Genomic DNA, 6461 nt, shown 5'->3' with positions numbered 1-6461 from the left:
AAGAGGGAAAAAGCTGCACCAGTCAGCCTGTTCCCAGAATCATAATTCTTCTCTTGCTTCCTCTGAGTCCACAGCATGACGCGGGGGCTCCACAGGTGTAGCCAGGTACGGTGGGGGGCCGTCTCAAAAATTTCAGCGATCAGTGGGCTCGCTCACAGGTGGATCCCTGTTTCATTCAAGTAGTATTTCAAGGGTACAAGCTGGAATTCGAGATGTCTTCCCCCCGCCGTTTCCTCAAATATGCCTTGCCGACAACTCCCTCAGGCAGGGAGGCTGTGCTAGAGGCAATTAATAAGCTGTATTCCCATCAGGTAATACTTAAGGTGCCCCTACTTCAACAAGGACGGGGTTACTATTCCACACGGTTTGGGGTACCGAAACCGCATGGTTCGGTGTGACCTTTTTTTATATTTAAAATCCTTGAACACATACATAAAAAAATTCAAGTTCAAGATGGAATCGCTCAGGGCGGTTATTGCAAGCCTGGACGAGGGGGATTACATGGTATCCCGGGACATCAAGGATGCTTACCTGCATGTCCCCATTTACTATCCTCGCCAGGAGTACCTCAGATTTGTGGTACAGGATTACCATTACCAAGTCCAGACTCTGCCGTTTGGACTGTACATGGCACCGAGGGTGTTACCAAGGTAATGGCCGGAATGATGATACTCCTTCGAAAAAGGGGAGTTTTTAATGATCCCGTACTTGGACAATCTCCTTATAAGGGCGAGGTCCAAGGAGCAGTTGCTAGTCGGGGTAGCACTATTTTGGAAAGTGCTACAACAGCACGGTTGGATTCTAAACAGTCCAAAGACACAGCTGTTTCCTACGACACGTCTACTGTTCCTGGGGATGGTTCTGGACACAGACCAGAAATAAGTGTTTCTCCCGGAGGAGAAAGCCAAGGAGCTGTCATCTCTAGTCAGAGACCTCCTGAAGCCAAAACAGTTATCGGTGCATCATTGCACGCGAGTCCTGGGAAAAATGATAGCTTCCTACGAAGCAATCCCATTCGGCAGGTTCCATGCAAGAACTTTTCAGGGGGACCTGTTAGACAAGTGGTCCGGATCACATCTTCAGATACATCGGCTGATAACCCTGTCTCCAAGGACCAGGGTATCTCTACTGTAGTGGCTGCAGAGTGCCCATCTTCAAGAGGGCCGCAGGTTCGACATACAGGACTAGGTCCTAGTGACCATGGATGCCAGCCTTTGAGGCTGGGGGGCAGTCACACAGGGAAGAAGCTTCCAGGGACTTTGGTCAAGTCAGGTGACTTCCCTACATAAATATTCTGGAACTGAGGGCCATTTACAATGCCCTGAGTCAGGCAAGGCCTCTGCTTCAAAAGGCCGGTCCTGATCCAATCAGACAACATCACGGCAGTCGCCCATGTAAACCAACAGGGCGGCACAAGAAGCAGGATGGCGATGGCAGAAGCCACAAGGATTCTCCGATGGGCGGAAAATCATGTGTTAGCACTGTCAGCAGTGTTCATTCCCGGAGTGGACAACTGGGAAGCAGATCTTCTCAGCAGACACGACTTCCACCCGAGAGAGTGGGACTTCATCCAGAAGTCTTCCTAAGGATTGTACACCATTGGGAAAGGCCACAGGTGGACATGAAGGCGTCCCGCCTCAACAAAAAGCTATAAAAGATATTGCGCCAGGTCAAGGGACCTTCAGGCGATAGCTGTGGACGCTCTGGTAACACCGTGGGTGTACCAGTCGGTTTATGTGTTCCCCCCTCTGCCTCTCATACCAAAGGTACTGAGAATAATAAGAAGGCGAGGAGTAAGAACGATACTCGTGGTTCCGGATTGGCCAAGAAGAGCCTGGTACCCAGAACTTCAAGAAATTATATCAGAGGACCCATGGCCTCTGTCGCTCAGACAGGACCTGCTGCAGCAGGGGCCCTGTCTGTTCCAAGACTTACCGCAGGTATGTTTTGATGGCATGGCGGTTGAACGCCGGATCCTAAAGGAAAAGGGCATTCCGGAGGAAGTCATTCCTACGCTGATTCAAGCCAGGAATGATGTAACTGCAAAACATTATCACCGCATATGGCGGAAATATGTTGCTTGGTGTGAGGCCACAAAAGGCCCCAACAGAGGAATTTCAACTAGGTCGATTTCTGCATTTCCTACAAGCAGGAGTGTCTATGGGCCTAAAATTAGGCTCCATTAAGATACAGATCTCGGCTCTGTCGATTTTCTTCCAGAAAGAATTAACTTCAGTACCTGAAGTTCAGACATTGTAAAAGGAGTGCTGCATATTCAGCCCCCGGTTGTGCCTCCAGTGGCACCTTGGGATCTCAACGTGGTGTTGAGTTTCTTAAAATCACATTGGTTTGAACCACTAAAAACCGTGGATCTAAAATATCTCACGCGGAAAGTGGTCATGTTATTGACCTTGGCTTCGGCCAGGCGTGTATCAGAATTGGCGGCTTTGTCATATAAAAGTCCTTATCTGTTTTTCCATATGGAGAGGGCAGAATTGAGGACTCGTCCCCAGTTTCACCCTAAGGTGGTATCAGTTTTTCACTTGAACCAACCTATTGTGGTGCCTGCGGCTACTAGGGACTTGGAGGATTCCAAGTTACTGGACGTAGTCAGGGCCTTGAAAAATTATGTTTCCAGGACGGCTAGAGTCAAGAAAATTGACTCGCTATTTATCCTGTATGCACCCAACAGGCTGGGTGCTCCTGCTTCTAAGCAGACTATCGCTCGCTGGATCTGTGACACGATTCAGCAGGCGCATTCTGCGGCTGGACTGCCGCATCCTAAATCAGTGAAAGCCCATTCCACAGGGAAGGTGGGCTCATCTTGGGCGGCTGCCCGAGAGGTCTCGGCTTTACAACTTTGCCGAGCTGTTACTTGGTCAGGGGCAAGCACGTTTGCAAAATTCTACAAATTTGATACCCTGGCTGAGGAGGACCTTGAGTTCTCTCATTCGGTGCTGCAGAGTCATCCGCACTCTCCCGCCCGTTTGGGAGCTTTGGTATAATCCCCATGGTCCTTTCGGAGTTCCCAGCATCCACTAGGACGTTAGAGAAAATAAGATTTTACTCACCGGTAAATCTATTTCTCGTAGTCCGTAGTGGATGCTGGGCGCCCATCCCAAGTGCGGATTGTCTGCAATACTTGTAAATAGTTATTGCTAACTAAAGGGTTATTGTTGAGCCATCTGTTGAGAGGCTCAGTTGTTTTCATACTGTCAAACTGGATATAGTATCACGAGTTGTACGGTGTGATTGGTGTGGCTGGTATGAGTCTTACCCGGGATTCAAAATCCTTCCTTATTATGTCAGCTCGTCCGGGCACAGTGTCCTAACTGAGGCTTGGAGGAGGGTCATAGTGGGAGGAGCCAGTGCACACCAGGTAGTCATAAATCTTTCTAGAGTGCCCAGCCTCCTTCGGAGCCCGCTATTCCCCATGGTCCTTTCGGAGTTCCCAGCATCCACTACGGACTACGAGAAATAGATTTACCGGTGAGTAAAATCTTATTTTTCAGGTACAGTCCTTTTGGCTTCAGAAAAGCAAGCGGGTCAAAGGCGCTTCCTTTCTGCACAGAGACAAGGGAAGAAGGAAAAAAGCTGCACCAGCAGCCAGTTCCCAGGATCAAAAATCTTCCCCCGCTTCCTCTGAGTCCACCGCATGACGCTGGGGCTCCACAGGTGGAGACAGGTGCGGTAGGGGCGCGTCTCGGGAACTTCAGGGACCAGTGGGCTTGCCCACAGGTGGATCTCTAGGTTCTGCAAATAGTATCACAGCGATACAGGCTGGAGTTCGAGGCGACTCCCCCTCGCCATTACCTCACATCAGCCTTGCCGGCTGCCCTTGGAGAAAGGTAGTACTGGCGGCAATTCACAAGCTGTACTTCCAGCAGGTGAAAGCAAGGTACCCCTCCTTCAACAAGGCTGGGGTAACTATTCCAAAATGTTGTGGTACCGAAACCAGACGGTTCGGTGAGACCCATTCTAAAATTGAAAGCCTTGAACACTTATATACGAAGGTTCAAGTTTAAAATGGAATCGCTCAGGGCGATTATTGCAAGCCTGGAGAATTTCATGGTATCACTGGACATCAAGGATGATTACCTGCATGTCCCTATTTACCCTCTTCACCAGGAGTACCTCAATATTGTGGTACAGGATTGTCATTACCAATTCCAGACGTTGCCGTTGGTATGTCCCCGGCACCGAGGTATTTACCAAGGTAATGGCCGAAATAATTATCCGTACTTGGACGATCTCCTTATAAAGGCGAGGTCCAGGGAGCAGTTGTTCGTCGGAGTAGCACTATCTCGGGAAGTGCTACAACAGCACGGCTGGATTCTGAATATTCCAAAGTCGCAGCTGGTTCCTACGACGCGTCTACTGTTCCTGGGTATGGTTCTGGACACAGAACAGGATAAAAAGGGTTTCTCCCGGAGGAGAAGTCCAAGGAGTTGTTGTCTCTAGACAGAGACCTCCTAATAGGTATACAGGTGTCGGTGCATCAATGCACGCGAGCCCTGGGAAAGATGGTAGCTTCTTACGAAGAAATTCCATTCGCCAGGTCCCATGCAAGGATTTTCCAGTGGGATCTGTTGGACAAGTGGTCCGGGTCGCATCTTCAGATGCATCGGCGGATAACCCTGTCTCCAAGGGTCAGGGTGTCGCTGTTGTGGTGGCTGCAGAGTGCTCATCTTCTAGGGGGCCGCAGATTCGGCATACAGGACTGGGTCCTGGTGACCACGGATGCCAGCCTTCGAGGCTGGGGGGCAGTCACACAGGGAAGGAACTTCCAAGGCTATGGAAAAGTCAGGAGACTTCCCTACACATAAATATTCTGGAACTGAGGGCCATTTACAATGCCCTAAGTCAGGCTAGACCCCTGCTTAAACACCGGCCGATGCTGATCCAGTCAGACAACATCACGGCGGTCGCTCATGTAAACCGACAGGGCGGCACAAGAAGCAGGATGGCGATGGCAGAAGCCACAAGGATTCTCCGATGGGCGGAAAATCATGTGTTAGCACTGTCAGCAGTGTTCATTCCCGGAGTGGACAACTAAGAAACCTCCACCCGGGAGAGTGGGGACTTCATCCAGAAGTCTTCCAAATGATTGTACACCGTTGGGAAAGGCCACAGGTGGACATGATGGCCTCAACTAAAAGTTACAAAGATATTGCGCCAGGTCAAGGACCCTCAGGCGATAGCTGTGGACGCTCTGGTAACTCCGTGGGTGTACCAGTCGGTGTATGTGTTCCCTTCTCTGCCTCTCTTACCCAGGGTAATGAGAATAATAAGAAGGAGAGGAGTAAGAACTATACTCATTGTTCCGGGTTGGCCAAGAAGAGCTTGGTAACCAGAACTCCAAGAAATGATCTCAGAGGACCCATGGCCTCTGCCGCTCAGACTGGACCTGCTGCAGCAGGGGGCCTGTCTGTTCCAAGACGTACCGCGGCTGCGTTGACGGCATGGCGGTTGAACGCCGGATCCTGAAGGTAAAGGGAATTCCGGAGGAAGTTATCCCTACGCTATTTGAAGCTAGGAAAGAAGTGAAAGCAAACCATTATCACCGCATATGGCGGAAATATGTTGCGTACTTTGAGGCCAGGAAGGCCCCAAAGGAGAAATTTCAGCTAGGTCGATTTCTGCACTTCCTACAGTCAGAGGTGACTATGGGCCTAAAATTGGGTTCCATTAAGGTCCAGATTTCGGCTCTATCGATTTTCTTCCAAAATTGAACTGGCTTCACTGCCTGAAGTTCAGACTTTTGTTAAGGGAGTGCTGCATAGTCAGCCCCCGTTTGTGCCTCCAGTGGCACCGTGGGATCTCAACGTGGTGTTGGATTTCCTGAAGTCGCATTGGGTTGAGCCACTTAAATCCGTGGAGCTATAATACCTCACGTGGAAAGTGGTCATTCTGTGGGCCTTGGCGTCGGCCAGGCGTGTATCAGAATTGGCGGCTTTGTCATACAAAAGCCCTTATCTGTATTTTATATGGATAAGGCGGAATTGAGGACTCGTTCCCAATTCCTTCCTAAGGTGGTATAGTTTTTTAATGTGAACCAACCTATTGTGGTGCCTGCGGCTACTTGGGACTTGGAGGATTCCAAGTTACTGGATGTAGTCAGGGCCCTGAAAAGTATATGTTTCCAGGACAGCTGGAGTCAGGAAAACTGACTCGCTATTTCTCCTGTATGCACCCAACAAGCTGGGTGCTCCTGCTTCTAAGCAGACGATTGCTTGCTGGATCTGTAGCACGATTCAACTTGCACATTTTGCGGCTGGACTGCCGCACCCTAATTCTGTAAAAGCCCATTCCACGAGAAAAGTGGGCTCTTCTTGGGCGGCTGCCCGAGGGGTCTCGGCTTTACAACTTTGCCGAGCTGTTACTTGGTCGGGTTAAAACATTTTTGTAAGAGTCTACAAGTTTGATACCCTGGCTGAGGAGGACCTAGAGTTTGCTCATTC

The sequence above is a fragment of the Pseudophryne corroboree genome, chromosome 9, assembly GCF_028390025.1.
Source record: "Pseudophryne corroboree isolate aPseCor3 chromosome 9, aPseCor3.hap2, whole genome shotgun sequence".
NCBI classification, from domain to species: Eukaryota; Metazoa; Chordata; class Amphibia; order Anura; family Myobatrachidae; genus Pseudophryne; species Pseudophryne corroboree.
Note: the sequence above shows the minus strand (reverse complement) of the source record.